This window comes from Xiphias gladius, chromosome 19 (assembly GCF_016859285.1).
Source record: "Xiphias gladius isolate SHS-SW01 ecotype Sanya breed wild chromosome 19, ASM1685928v1, whole genome shotgun sequence".
In the NCBI taxonomy this organism is placed as follows: domain Eukaryota; kingdom Metazoa; phylum Chordata; class Actinopteri; order Istiophoriformes; family Xiphiidae; genus Xiphias; species Xiphias gladius.
The window spans coordinates 15,550,387-15,566,628 of record NC_053418.1 but is presented as its reverse complement, the minus strand read 5'-3'; the positions used below and the strand labels follow the sequence as shown (position 1 = coordinate 15,566,628).

Sequence of the window (16,242 nt, the reverse complement as noted above, 5' to 3'; positions counted from 1 at the left end):
CACCAGTTATGGCAAAATAGCCCTAGTGCCAGCTGTAATTCCAATGTACACAGATATATTTTCCACAACCAAATGATCTGACAGCAGAGGTTTTTTCGTAAATTGTAAAATAAGGCATTTGAAACTCCCAAGCTATCAAAGCACAGCACCACTATGCAGTCAAAACATTGTTGGGTCTACATATTTTTAATTCCTTCAGCAGCTGGGGAGCCTATCATTCTCTAGGATGGGATGGGAATGAGAAAGGATTGGAGAACTTGAATTATATACACTGCAGGAATCCTACGTACAATATCAGTGTCAGCGTATGCGTCGGCTAATAAGTAATTATGAATTGCAGTACAGACACTGCAAAGATATGATCGAGTTCATTTACTAGTACAGTCCGAAATACAGTATTAACACATGTAAAATGTCTCGCTGTAAACTTGGCATACAGAAGAAATAGAAAATGCACCTTAAAAAACGTATTTGCTTTTGCAGTTCAGTTGTATAAAAACGTAGTTTTCCAGGAGACAGGGTTAATGTTGTTGCGGTCATGAAATGATTGTAGTGTTTAGCCGTGTTGGTTACACCCTCCCAAAGCCTGGGGGTAATTACAAATAGCGATGCATTTGCCATTGGAGAGGCTGAACAGACCAATCACAGGCAGAGTTTTAAGCACAAACTATGAAGCTTAAAAATTAAGCCCAGGATGGCAGGGAAAAAGCTCATTGTAATCCTGATAATACTCCATGGTCCATTAAGATCAATGGTGACCTCTTACTCTGAAAGAGAAGAGGTAAATTAAAGGGTCTAAAAATAATGTAATCCTCTTCTTTTAATGGTGCACAGTAGTGTTAAGCCGCAGCATTGTAATGGAGTGACTGATCATGAAGGTTTCCACCAGTATACAGTGATAAGCAACTGAGACAGTCAAAAAGAAAATGGGAGTGAAGGAATAATAGCTCCATTGTGATTGAGGACACAAAGCAGCAGAGTTCAATTAGGCACGAGCAAAAAGACAAAGACTGCATAAATCATTTGCACAAAATCTGGATTAGCACCAATTCTACTACTTGTATAACACAGTATGGAGTTTCTTTGTCAATCTGAAGGACTGGGGAAGAGAATGAAATGGAAAAGAAAGACATTTGACTATTGTTGGGGAGAGAAATGCTGAAGAAAATCTTTAATGCCAACACAGTCCTGGCACTAATGATGAATTACTAGGCTCCAAACAGAGAGAAATATCCCTGATTCCTGTTGTGTAAGTTTCAGACCCACAATCAGGAGCTGCCACTCCCAGATCCCAGTTGGCCCGAAGATGGACATTTAAGAAACAATCACTTGAATCGGTCCTCTCTAGTGGCTACATAAAAGAAGCAATTATTCTGTAGCGGGGAGATGCTGTCAAAGGGAGATCGAAAGATGTCTTACACTATCCAACCTTGACAAAGCTCTTCATTCAGGGCCTTACAGAATATCTGCTGTTCCGTTTTTTTCAAAGAGGAAAGGAACTTTTTCTCCTTCTCCTCTCCTGCCTTCACTAAGCACAGAGGATCCTTCGCTTTAATTAAAAGCGAATTCTCCCAGCTCAATTCTGCTGTGAATCTCAGTCCTCTCTGCTTGAATACACTTTAGAGGGGTTTGCCAAGGGTTTCAGCAAATGTTTAGTTGGTGATGAGGAGGAAGGATGAGGGGACATAAGAAAGCCTTCATATGGAACTTGAGGCAATTTTCAACAGCACATCATTAAGTTAAACTGCACAACACAAGCAGACACATCTTAACAACATGCAGCTAAGAAATACAGTTATTTATTAACTGAGAACAAGGCACTTTCTTTTTCCATGTTGGACAATGAGAAAACCTTCATTTCACCAACGCAGTACACTCAGCAGCACCAAAGAGTGGGTGTTTGGCTCAGATATATTTGGAACCACTTACTATTAAAGATATTTAATATTAATGTGACTCAGTATTTACTATTTGTACACTTGAACCACTCTTATGTAAAACAAGAGGCCAGAAAAAGATTCTGTGATATTCATGTGAGACCTGATTATGTCAGTAAATTTGCGGATGCCAAGTATTAGCTCATGTATCCAAATCTGAAAATGGGAAATTGTGCGCAATGACCATGAAGCATACTTTATCAGTGACCTTCTATATTTTCCAGGTAAAAAAATAGTTTAACATTTTGGTAAATGCACTTATCTGCTTACCAAGACCTCTCAAGCTACCTGATTAACACATACTGTCTCATCTGTTCAATCCATACACAAACAGAAATGTGTGAATGACAATTAGTGGTTTTAAGGTGAGTAAATTGCTTTGTGACGTTACTATTTCCTGTTTCCATCTGTCCAGTGCGAAACTCCCTATAAAACCACAGATTGCTGGTTGGTGTACTTTTGAACTTTGGATGGAGCCAAGCTGGAAGTTTCCCCCTGTCTCATGTATTTTTGCTAAGCTAGGCTAATCATGCCCTGATTCCATCTCAACACTCAAAGCTGCTCTAACCAGTATTTTTGTATTAACAATGGAATAACTGACTATGTGTAATGTTAAAGGGCTAACCTGTAATGACAACCCACAGAGTATTTTCACCTAATGGAGTTCCCATCAGCTCCACAGAGCATTTTAGCATCTTTCTGCTCATTATTTTTATTTTACAATCCACAACTTTACTGTTTGGTTTAGTACCATTTCCAGCAGCGGCCGCTGTTTCCACTGAAAAAGTTCTGATAAACCCATTTAACAGGTGACAGGAAAAACTAGCAATATTGTCTCAGGAATTTGGTGTATACCAAAAACGAAGCTAAAAGAGAGTTAATATTGGCCACATGGCCAGAAAGACGAACTGAATGCATAAATGCGCAACCCTTTGCTAATATGTTCTCATGTTATAAGGTGTATAATAATATGTCAGTGTTTTGTTTGTAGCTTGTTGTGCTGCCCCCAAGTGGCCAAACAAATCAATTAAAGCTGATTTAATGCACAGACATAAGAGTGGTGTCAATCTTTTCATCTCATTCTCAGAAAGATGTAAATAAGCTTACTTCCCAAAATGTTGAACTACTCTTTTAAATCCTGATGCACAGATCAGGAGGCCACGAATATTTTTTATTTTGCACTTAATAGAGTAATATCCTCTCATAATCATGTAGACTCACTGTTTTTGTTTTGGGGAACTTATTCTCCGATAAGATGTTGACACAGCTGTCCCTCAGTATCCCACAGCTTCCTCTGGTCTGTTCGGTAGAGGAAGAACAGAAAAACAGCAAAGTGTTCGACGGTGCAGTGAGAGGGGAGACAGACCCACTACTGTAGGAAATGCATTCAGGCTCCTGTGTCAACGAGTATCCACTCAGCTCAAGTGTCCTCAAGCAAGAAGCTTAATCCTCCAGCGCTATTGTTCTGCAGCTAACCCTTCTGTCTGACCTCCAACAGTGGGAGAGGAAGAAAAGAGCATTTTGTCTTTATTTTAAAACAATATAATGAATTGTGGGTCAGTCTGGAATTACTTTGCGAAAAGAACCAGCCACTATAGTACATGTGTGCTTCAGAAGCACTGAAGACATGGTTGCATTTGAAGTGACCAACACTGACAAAATCTCACTTCCCTCTTGCTAAAATCCCTTCTCCTTTTAGACACCATGGTGTGGTCTCACAGGTGAATCCCATACAGCTGAACCAATGTTCAGTAGAAAAATCATTGCACTTGCCCTTTGCCTTGTCAATGTCCTTATGGTTTAACATTTACGATTTTAACCAATGTATATCTTTTGGGGCTCGGTGAGTCTGCAACAAAGCTGGGAAAAGAGAGTATTAGAAAGTCTACTAAAGATGTTATCTGGAGTAAAGGAGTGACCCTACTCACGGCACAACATGCTGGGATCAGTTCAGACAATACCAGACCCTCAAACTGCAAGCTGTTGTCTCAGCATGAACCACAGTTAACAGTAGGTATTCAGTAAAACAGTCACGTCTTTTGTATATTCCAGAAAAACAGAAAGGTAATCCAATGTATCCAGCTGATATTATCATTGCATGTGATTTTGTGTGGAAAAAAAAATTCCAACAGAATGAAAAGTACAGAGTTGTTGGTTTAGGTTTAAGATGCGTACCATATAAATTCAGCATCCCTTTTCAGTTTCAGCCAAGATAGTAAAAGTACAGAGGTATTGACAGAAAAATGTACTGAAAGTATCATAGGTAAAAGGGCTTATAATGCATTATGTTGTATTATCATATAGATCATATTTTTTAATAATTATTATTTATGCATTAAAGTGTAAGCAGTATTTAAATGTTGCAGCTGGTTAATATGGAGCTAATTTTAACTACTTGACATTCTGTTATATAGTTTAATCTATAAAAATGAATTATATTGCATCTGTTGATACAATATAACTCATTTAATTCATCATACTTGGTTTTTTTTCCCTCACTGACTATAGATTACACTGTATCCAAATGGAATCCATATGACAAAGGGTTAGCTGTCCTCAGAAATCTGAAGTGTACTGGTAGTTTTGGATTGAATGCAGATTTGAATACGGAGTGATCCAACTTCAGACACTTTTACAGTTTTATAAATACTTAGTGCAAATGTGAAGTGCATCTTTGGTCCTTTTTTTTTTTTTTTTTTGGTTGAGATAGAGATGCTGAGAGATGATTGGAGATAATAGTGGAACTACAGCATTTAATAACGAACATTTTCAGCGTATTTCTTCGCCAGAGTGCAATCAAAGTTGACAGCTATGTGAGGAGAAATCAGCCGCAACAACAGCAGGTGTTTTCAATTTTTCCACAGGCCGTGGCCTCAACCAGGATAATACAGCCAAAACATGTGTTCTGAGTCATGACATAAATCTTATTTTTTTTCTACTTGAAAAATATTCTCTTGCTATTAGTATGCAATCTATGTTGCTGTCACCACCTACACATACAACCCACAGTGGAATCTTAAGCATTTGGTGCTCTTGTTTGAGGAGTTTTTCAAAGTCTGTCAGGGAGATTAACGCTGACTGAAGCGAAGGAAGACGGCAAGTACAACAGAAAGAACTTTATCACAAAAGAGCATCTGAATTGCACTAAACAACATCACAGACCTTCTGACTTTATTTTCCTTTAATAATAAGAGAACAAAAGGATCACAGGAGAACAGTCGGCTCGATTGTTACTTGGAGTGTGGATGTACACAAGCTATTTAGCTCTTTTTGATGAGCTGTTCGATGTGCACAATCACGCAGGGCAGCGAGTTGGGCGCAGTGGTCTGGACACATTCATCTGAGGAACATGAAGTGTGTATGTAGCAGGGTGCTCTGTAAGCATGCCTTGCAAAATGTGTAGTGAACCGTGGGCATCATCAGCATCACGCAAATCTGCCTGTAAAGGTCGAGCAGCACCAGAGGCCTGCCAACTTATCCTTTCCAATTAAATATGAACATCATTACAGGCCTTGTTGCTCACACATGCTATTTTTACTCAAATGTTGCTGCTGTTGATAAGTTGTTGATGCCATTTTGTCCTCACTGGTGGTCCCGTCAGCTCGTTATGAAATGACAGGACCATGACTGACAATAAACTAACACATTTAAATCTGCACTGCTCTACTTGTAGCTTAAGATGGATTCTTATCGACCCCTGTAATAATTTATTTATTAAATTCACATGTATTTTAAACTTTAATGTATTAAATGTATGTTTGAGCCAAATCTTGAAGTGGTAAGAGTAGAATATACTAGTACCTCTTTCCTTTGTCTGCATTTTTTTGGGGGTGAGTTACTCATGTATAAGTGTATGTACTGTACTTTATGTATTCGTATATACGGATACCTGTATATTTGGAATATGTAGGTATGTTTGTGTCTATTTCAGGGAATGTAGGGGTATGCAATTTTTTTCCTTATTTTCTTATTTCTTATTTTAATGTTCTTATTTTATAAAAATAATGTATTATCGCATACATTATTTTAAAATTCTCACTTGATTAACTTATAAATTAGTTTATACATTGCCACTACTTCCTTCTTCAAGTTATTTTCTTTGTATAGAAGACAAATAAGAGAGCAGAATGTCAGACAAAGTTCAGGACAAAGACTCCGTCTGTCTGTAAATTTACACTACTCTAAATTTGCTCAAATACTTTCTTTTGTAATACTTTCTACAGTAATCGTATTATTTTCGAGAATCTGACCATACAGCGTTAAAGCTGTTGTCGTCAGTCACAAATTGAACCTAAAAAGGAAATTGAGAAAATGTCACTTCTGCAATAATGGAAAGGTTACACGTCTACGCAGGGGAGCAATGCAGTTAAATGTGCCTACAAGTATGTGTGTGCACGTGTGTGTGTGGTGTTTGTGTGTGCATGTGTGTGTGTGTGTGTGTGTGTATGATTGTGTGTGTAGAAGTAGAAATAGGCAAAGTATCTGGGGATTCAGGCTTTCTGACAGCTGCCTGCTTTGGGCTCACAGGAAGGAGTGAGCCTCAGTGCCGCAGCCTCTCCTAAGATGAATAAAATATGACGAGCGCATATACTAGCGTTTCACTTTTGCTCTGATGCAACCTAGAATAACATCTCCAAAGCAAAAGAAAAAAGAGGAGGACTGTGTGTGCTTGGGTTTTGTGTTTATGACTCTGTGTGTGTATGTGTGTGTGTGTGTGTGTGTGTGTGTGAGAGATGCAGACAAAAATCTCTGAAATAACAGAACAAGATGACTGATGTGCTCAATTATTTTCTTAAAAGAATACATGCACCTCGGTCCAGTATGGATGTGGTTACATTTATTTACATGGTTACTTCACCCAGTTATCCAGAACATATTTTCTCACTTCCCTCACGCATCTTGCCATGCAGATAGTTTTGATTTGATGTTCCTGGGTTTTAAATTTCTGCCCCTGTTCTCGGTAGAAAGAGGCGCCAAAGAAAACTGTTCTCAGTGAGGCCTCTGGATTTTCCTGAGGAACTGGGACATTGTTTATGGAAAGACATGTTACTGCTGAATTTTCCAAACGTTATTTTTCAACACTGTGAGCACAACAAACAAATCAAACAAAGTTTTATTGGGGTGAAAGGCAGAAATCACAGAGGCAGATATCTAAAAATGCCAAAAGAGAAAACTAAGACTATCTGCATGGATAGCCAGCAGTTATTGTAAGTGGAAAACTTATTTAACATAGAATGCACTCACAGAAGGAAACAGAGTTTAGCCCCTCAGCACGAAGTGACTCTAGTAGATTGGCATTAAACATCAGAGCAGTGACTTCAAACTACTGAGTATGTGGAAAGATGGAGAGGAGATGCTTATTTAATTTTAAAAACAGAAATTATTTGATAAAAACATACATCCACATGTAGAAAATGTAGAAAATAAACAAACAGATGCTGATCCTCAGTATATTTATTGTCACAGTAAGCAGTGAATGTACAGTTATGATAGGCAGACTGTACGGGACACAATTCCCACCAACCACAGTCAGTATTCAAACACCTTGACAAACTCCAAATTGAGAGTGTGTGTAAACTATTTAACAAGCCAGCAGAAAAATCTAAATGAACAGCTACAAGTAATGGATAAACGGTTAAAATGCCATGGTACGAACGCAAACTTGACAGAAAAAAATGGAAAAAAAAGAGACCGAGTTTAATCATTAACAATTCCAGGATGTAACAGATCCACAACAGCCTATCTGTGTTTTCTTTGTGGTGAAATATTATTGAACAATTGCATGAAGCCATCCTAATCCATGAAGGGATGCCCGATGGTGCTGCGGTGGAATGAGAGAGAGAAAAAAAAAGGGTTGGGAGCCACTACACTGTGAATACTGAAAGCTGTGCTTGGGCCTCAGTCTAACAGTGCAGCCAGATAGTGTTTAAGTTGTTGCGGTTGACTGAGGAGAGGGCTGAACCGGGAGTCAGCAAAGAGCTGAGTGGGAGCTGGAGCTGAGTCATCCTGCCCCTAAGCAACCTGGGAAAGACATCTGCACAGTCACCAAGAGAGCGGAGTCGATGAGGGCTGACGCGGTGTGGCGATGGGCTCGTGGCTGACCAGGTGTTCTCTATTTACTGTATGTAATAGTTCCTAACATCAGAGCCAACCTGGTCGGCTTTACTGACAGATGGAGGATATTAGCTCGGCGGAGGAGCTCATGTAGTGTATGTGTTCTGCTTACCGCCAGATACAGAAAATAGCTGATAAGGGGATAGACTTAGGCACTCATCCTGCTTGCTGCTGGAAATGAATGGAACAACATGTAAGGCTGGGTGTAAGAATAATAAGCCCTTACTTTAAGTGTGTATAAATAGACGTGGCTTGGTTACTGTTGCACATCTTTCCGATGAAATCCCAGTAGGTGCAATTACTGAGCCTAAAACTATCATGAGAATCTTCTGCCATTTACCCTTTAATGGCATATTCCCAGAAGGAAATAAATATCCATTTAAAAGCTCGAGGATCCTGTTATTCCATGATAATCACAGCGGTAGATGGGTGGTTGGGGGAGGAACAGAGGGATGTACATCTTCATTTGGCCAAGTAGTTCATTTCACAGAAACCTGACAAATTTCTCTTGCAAGTGTGACAGCCCAATTAGGGCCTAGCATGCTGAAAGGAGATCTGAAGCTGCTGCTGACACTGACTGCATGGGCTGACAGACCCAGAGAGAGGGCTCCACTACCTTCTGATTCTTTATCACACCGGGGCCCCTGCTGCTGTACTGCAGTATTGTTAGGAAAGGGTTTATCAAACTCTCCTGACATCCTCTTTAAAGAAGAGGCCTGTCTAATTCTTCACAGTGCAGTTTGGATGTGAATGGATGTGTTTTCATAGATCGACTAACGCTGTTCGAAGTGATGTTCACAACACCACAGGGCTGCTCACTAACAGGGTTGTAATATCTACTTTATTGACCTGATAGTGCTTAAAAAAGAAATCCTTTATATGTTTGCTGTCAATAAATAATGCTTCCCAGCCAAAATCGTTAAAATCACTGGAAACACATTATGACTTGACATCTTTATTCCAACATTATTCAGTTTTCTTTGACCTATTAGAGTATAAATACCTTTAGTGTGGGAACTCATTTAGGAGTATAAATGGACTTCAGTTTAAGGTCAAGAGCATTACCCAAAGATAAAAGCTTCTCAGACTGACACACAGGCAGCACTCAGTTCATTTCCTCCTCCAGTTTCCTAAAAGTGGAGTTGTTAAACTACATTTCTCTGTTTAAAGGCTCGGCTGTTGCCAGGTTAGAGCTCTGTTGGTGAAGCAGGTACAGAAAACCGAGCCCAGCAGTTTTTACGCCAACAAAGGGCTTTTTATGAAGCAGGGACCAAGCTGAAGAAAGGACAAGGGGGTCTGCTAGCCGAGGTGAGCAATTACAGTGGTGATGTGCTAATCTTGGCGATTGGCACCGTCTCAAGGTCAGCCGTGAGCCACGGAGAATGTGGCTCTTATATTCAGTGTTTCCTCCTTATCTTCTGCTCCTCATCATTTTTTCATTTTCCCAGCCGCTTTCCTTCTCCTCTCCTCTCGTCATTCTCTCTCTCACACACTCATACGCTGTCAAGCCTTCTGTCTCCCCTGCGCGGATAGTTTGGGACATTCAAACAGTCGCGAGTCAGTCTCACAGTCAGACTGAGGGGAGCCAGAGTTGATGCCACAACCGGGAACCGGACCTGCAGCTGAATGCTGACTGTGATAATCAATGTTTGGGGACGAAATCATAGAGGGAGAGAGATGTTTTTCTACATGTCGCAGCTTGATTGCAGTAATTAGTGTAATTGTGTTGGGAGAGCGTTGTGCCTTTTGGGTATAAAAACTCAGTTTTTAAGTTTCATTTTACATTCCCGTCACTTACCTAATGACTAAGTAGCAATAGTTTTAGTGTCCATATGTCCAAGGAAAACTCACTTGGGCTAGCCTTGCGTTTGCATCCCAGCATTTGGAGATAGACAAGATGTAAGCACACGACCTTGCGCTCTGACGCCAACAGATACACACACACACACGCACAAACACGCACCATCTCATGCCTCCTATTAGACTGGGTTAGATTAAACAACACCCAGTTGCTCAGCAGGGTGCCTGTTTCTGTCTGAGAGAAAAGTAGAGCAGCAGATCTGAGTTCAAAAACATAATTGGCCATTTACCTTTCCTTCAGTCATTGCTAACTGCATCTACTGTAAGCAGCCTGAAAAGTTTTCTTTACAAACTGCGCATCAGGATGGAAAACAAAGGACAATAAGAAAACTTAACACATGGCATCCAGTTCATACAGCAGATGGACTACCATCTAATATATGTTGTCGGCTGTGTTGTGTCCACTCTGAATCTGAGTTTGAGTCATGTAACATTTTTGAAATAAATGCAAACCTACAGTTACTATCTATGAACAAAAACCGTAAGACTTGAGTTTAAGTTTTGGTTTTGGGCTACCCCAGCTTTGTCTGATGTCTGCCTCCCTGTATTATCTTACCACCTGTCTAGGCAGTGATTATCTGGCATGCGTCTTACGGAAGAGGTCCAGTGTTGAGAATAATCCCCCTTTAAGCTGAAAATCTGGCTGAGATGTGCATGCGGCAAGGCTGACCCACTCCTTGGATCTGTGTAACCATAACACAGTTTTAAAGATGATCCTCTTTCTAAAATCATCTTCTCATTCGAGGAAATGGAAAATGAGTCATTGCAAAATATAATAAATTAAGGAATACCCTTTGTGTTTTGAATTCGCACCAACAAAAACAGAAGTTGATGCCACTGAATGTGAAACTACTACTCCGCTTCTCGGCATCAGACGCTATAAACAGGCTGAAACTTTCCACACGTCTGTGGACAGCAGAGCATTTAATGCCAAGCTATTTTTGTAAGAGCTCTAATGAGGATCTTGACATCCTTTCTTGATGGTGATATATCAGGAAGGAGTACACCATCCAACCTACAAACAGCTCCCACTGCACCACTGTTATCACACTGTAATGGCTTGCACGAGCATGCAAACTGTAACTCCTGTCAGTTCCTTGGGCGATCTTCAAAGCCCCCAGCCATTGGATATGATCCACAGCCCGTCCCTGAGAGATTGCCCAGAGGATGAAGAGATAAGCTCTGGAGGAATTCAAAGCCTTCTCACTCTACTGTCGGCCACCCCATGACTAAACAAAGGACTTCATATCTGAGCCACTTTCAAGTTCTCCTCTGAACCCCCAGCTGAGCTTGCGTGTGAAAAGCGCCTCTGAAATTCAACATCAAATTTACAAAAACACTGCTCTCTCTCATGTTTCAATCTTTATGGTGCAATCATTGAGGCTGATTCTCCGCTTAAGTACCAGGGCGCTCCAGCGGATGCAAAACGCTGTGACTTTGACCATGATTATTCATTAAAAGAACAGCAGCAGCCAGGACAACGTCCACTCATTTTTGAGTGTACAAATATAAACTTCAGTTGTTGGCATATTTCTCTGATGTCTGGTCACTTCTGCCTTTAGGGAGGACTGCGCTCACAGGAGACAGCCACTTTTAGCAACAATAAAATCTATGTTATTTCATTTTTTTATGCCAGTGTCCACCAATTCCTGCCCTGCACAGCTGAAACAGCATCGCTATAATAATGTCATAGAAACTCCTATCACCAGAGGCTTAACTAAGAATCGGGAGGAAGGGGGGCTTTGGTTTTTATTTCACAGTGACGTTAATGGTATTGATCAATTCAGCCTGGTCTAGATTCAGGCGCTATGAACTGCGTTCCGTGTTCCTGCTGCCATAACAAGGGGTCTGTCATGCTCTATGCCTTTTATTTACTGTCATACCAAGTGCTGAAATAGCAGCAGCATGACCAATTACTGCCATTCATCAATTGATTTTAACGGTATTGTGATCAATCTTAACAACCATTATGTTCTTCTTCTACTTCAACACTTCACTATGAACAGCTCAATACAGCGATCTACAGTACACTGAGGTCATCAGAAACAATGAGGGGGAGTGGAGGCTGCTGAATTGACATAATTTCATTAAAATCATTAGACGTTACCTTGTAAAAAATGCAAAATGAAAAATAAATAAAAAATTAACATGATCCCAATTATTGATTCATCTGCCCACTATGTTCCCGATTAACTGTTTGCTTTTGTTAAATGTCAGAAAATAATGAAACATGCCCTTTCTAATTTCTCAAAGACCAAGGTGGCATCTTCAGATGTCTTGTTTTATCTGACCAAAAGTCCAAAACCCAAAGACATTTAGGTTTTACAATTATATAAAACAGAGTAAAGCAACAAATCCTCACATTTGACAATCTGGATATGGGTGTGTTGGCTTAAAAATGACTGAAACAATTAATCGATTGCAAAAATAACTGGCAGAAACAAAAGACAAATACTCTGAGCTCTTGTTCTAAGACCTTAAAAAATAAATGGGCTCAGAGATTTTTATTTCTTTATTGCCTACAGGATAAAATGAGGGAAGGAAGTGCAGGTTAGGTTCTGCCTGTTGTCTGCGTCTGATTTACAGCTCTGGTTAAAAATAAGCAGGAGGGCTCTAATGAAAGTCCAGCGACTTAGAGAGGGCGTTCAGCCTGCGGACCACCAACCATGCACCTGGTTGCAGACATCTTTTCCGCTTACTGACCATGACAGTGAACTGTGCAGAGGAGCAGGGACACCTAAACATCTGTCACACGAACAGCACACAAACATTGTAGGTCAAAATACTACAGAAAAATGTTAGGATGAACCTCTGCATCGGCTTAGCCAACCTGGAGTCAAATAGATAAAATACTAAAATGGAAACAGACTGGGCAGATTAGAGCGCTACCTCTACTTCACTCAGGTATTTTTGTCACCTGAGGGTCAGTCTAATCAAAACATATGGCCTTTCAGTAGACAAAGCCTACAGCAGCTACAGCACATTCTCTAATTTAATAAGTGACAGCTTTTTTTTTTTACTCTATTCCTTTTCAAAGGCCAGTGATCATTTAAAAATAATAAATAGATCAAATAAATCCTTGAAAACTGTTTTCTAGGCTTGTGGGTTTTGGTCTACTTCAGTGATGTAAACAAGCAGTGTTCATGTCAGTGCAGCTGCGTAGCTTAAACTGTGCGACCGTCCCGACTTGTGCAACGCCAACTCACGCATAAGCAACCTCTGTAGAAATTTTACAGGAGCGATCTTAAGCTGCTGCGCTGAAGACAGATTTCCCTCTCGTTTTTCACCACATCGGAGATAATATGCGGGAAGTCCTCGCCTTACCTCAAATTTGAGTAAAGCTACGGCTCAGGCAGACGGTTCCGATGTTGCGGTTCTCGGGACGCAACTCAGCTCCGGATGGTCATCTCGCAGGCGCATGCAGGTTTCATCTCCACGACCGCTCAGCCCGACGCGGGCAGCAGCGTGCTCTCTGAAAAGCCGCTTTTCAGCCGCGCTCAACAGACGCTGGTCTGTCGGTCCCGTTAGCTCGCACAGTCCTTCGGCGCCGTTCAATAACACCGGAGGCTACTGCGCCGCAGATGAACCTCTACTCGCTTCTCGCTCTCAGTCGGAGGAGGAGGGAGCAATGTCGATGGCCCGGCGGGCTCGCCGCTTCGCATCAGACAGTCCCATCTTCGTTTCCCCCCCCCCTTCCCAGTCCTCTGCTCGGGTCAGAGCTCGGGCGTGAAGCGGGCGGGTGGGTCGACCTGTCCGGTCTGTCGCCCGTCCGACGTGAGGGAAGCCTGTTCTGACGCTGCGGAGAGGCAGCGCCGCACCGTGCGCCCTGCGCTCCCACGCGGACCAACAGCACTGCCTGCTGTACTTAAAGAGACACAGCAGGGCGAGCAGAGGCGCAGTGTCCGCCGCACTCCGCGCCGCGCTCCGCTGCTCTCTGGGGCCACAGGGGAGAGGTTTGGCGCAGGTGACTCACTCCCCTGCGCAGAGTGTGTTTTCGTGTGAGGAACTCAGTCGGGACCAAATTCAGGGCCGGGAGTCATTTGCCTGGGTTGTTTGCTGCCGTGCAGTTTTGAAAAATGATATATATACACATATATATTGATCCCTTTAAACTAAACTATAAATCACAAAATGTGTGTAAAGTATGCAGACACTGTTGATTTGAAATGGAAAGTTGAACCATCAAGACTTACAATGCTCTATCCAATTGGCCTACGCACTAGTTTTTATTTATTTATGTTTTATATACCTCGTTTATATTGACCTAATTTGGGTCAGTATAGCACCAATGTGCTAACTTGGCTAACTTTGCCCAGCACCCATGGGTAGAGAAAAAAATCCAAGACAATGACTTGTTTTGACCCAGTCTTAGTTATTTTCTATAGTACCATTTCGCTGCAGTTTTGAATTTCATATGCACGTTATTTTGAAAAACTAAAAATATATATTTGTGACAGGTTTATGGTGAAACCTGAGTTTGTTGTGTTTAAAAGTGGGCCAATATAACCATATTAAGTCTGGGCAAATAGCCCAATAGTAATATGAAAAGAAATACTAATACTAGGTCAAAGCAACCCACTGGGTAAAGTTCATTGGGTCAAGTCTCTCTCTCTTTGTGTTAGTGTGTGTGTTTGTGTGTGTGTGTGTGTGTGTAAATAGTATCCAGGATTGTTCCATCAGAGGATGAATACAAGAGCTTTGAGAAAACAGCACATAAGTAAATACATGGACAAAAACTCACTGTTTTCGGCCTCTCTATGAGTCAAACATTACACATTAATGTACCACTCTCATTTCAATTAACACTGAGAGGTTTTTTTTTTTGTTTTGTTTTTTTTGCCCACTTTGCATGATTTTAATCCTGACTTCCGTTTCCGGTTTCACCCCTCTCAAACCCACCTCATGATGTTTCACCTGCTGTGTGTTTCCCTGATGCACACAGGATTTCTAGCGTCAGATTGGGGTGATCATCCATTCTGTTTAACTGCAAATCTCCTTGTGTGTAAACTCTGCTCTTCAATCAGTTTTATCGTTCTGTCCCTGACAGTCACAGCTGTTAAATCAATGGCTTAAAGCAACTGCATTACACAGGTCTCTAAAGGGCATGTACACAAATAGACATTCATGTGCAAGCAGGGTGCCCTTTAGAGCACAGACGGATAGTATAGAGGGAGTATAGAGTATCCAAACCCCCTGGCCATTGTGTTTCTAAAATATAAGGGGATGTCTAATTAAAACATTAACTGTTAATGAAAGAATACTTTGGGTTTGTCCCACCTGACAAGTTAGTCAAACCCTACTTAGTCTCCTGTAGCTCTGAATAAGCCACTCAGTAAGTTAGTCAGTTACAAGCTTAACTTTGGTCTATCCTTAAGGGATAGTGTGCTGACACGACAGGGATGACTCTGCATATTTCAGCAGCGTCAATTCATGGATTGGTTGCTGTCTGTGCTGTTGCCTGTAGCGCTGTCACCTACAATTACTCTCTTCTACATGGTGACTCAGCGACGGACTCCAACTTAGAGGGGCATTCTTGAAATCACTATTGTGCCACGGTGGTATTACTCATGCTGAATCAGGCAGAAAGGATGGGACAGTGGAAGATTCCTAAAACTCTCAGGCAAGGAGGGCAAATGGATTTTGTGGGTTTGTTTAGATATATTGTACTTCAGGGTGTTGCAGATAGATGCAAAACATCTTTCCTATTTTTATGTCTTTTTCAAGGATATACATGCATGCACTGTTAGAGGTCAGAAATGGGGAATGATCATGTGTTGCAAGAGATAAAACTCCAGGCCAGCCAACACAGCGTCAAACTGTCGTAAATCTGCATCACAAGCCAGCAGTCGCTGCATTGTGCTCATGTTGTGGTGGCTTGTGTGTGACCACCACTGGTTTCTCTCCCCCTCAGATGCAGAAGACAGAAGTAAATAGACGACAGTGGGCTCATTGTTTAAAATCTCTGCTCTCTCAATGGGTTACACTGGCACTGGTATGAAGGAGGATGCAAAGAATGTTCCTCCATTTTCAGATTGTGACCAAATTGTCCTTTTGATGGTCGTGCTTCATGTCAAGAGCTGACGAATTGTGGGCACAGAGTCCAACAGAGTCCAACAAATAACTCATGTGAAATTGTGCTGCTGAATCTCTCCCTGTTTCACTGGAATATTCATTCATACACTGTAGTACAACACCACATATTGCAAGCAAAAAGGACAAAGTCTGTTAAAGATAATTTTATGCATAAAACCTCACATCACCTGTTTATATTCAAAGGGAGGTTTCACCCAAAGGACCAGTCTGTTTTTGTGCTGTAAGCAGAGCCTCATGA

General features: G+C 41.2%; 1 protein-coding gene across 3 annotated transcripts in view; it reads right to left on the bottom strand.

Annotated features, from left to right (window-relative positions):
* Window positions 1-13,652, bottom strand: part of wscd2 (WSC domain containing 2) — a 36,982-nt gene extending 23,330 nt beyond the window's left edge. For all 3 annotated transcript variants that reach the window (XM_040156183.1, XM_040156181.1, XM_040156184.1), the window contains exon 1: window positions 13,236-13,652. The gene's annotated coding sequence lies outside the window, so the exon portion shown is untranslated. The remainder of the gene's footprint in view (window positions 1-13,235) is intronic.
* Window positions 13,653-16,242: the final 2,590 nt, after the last annotated feature.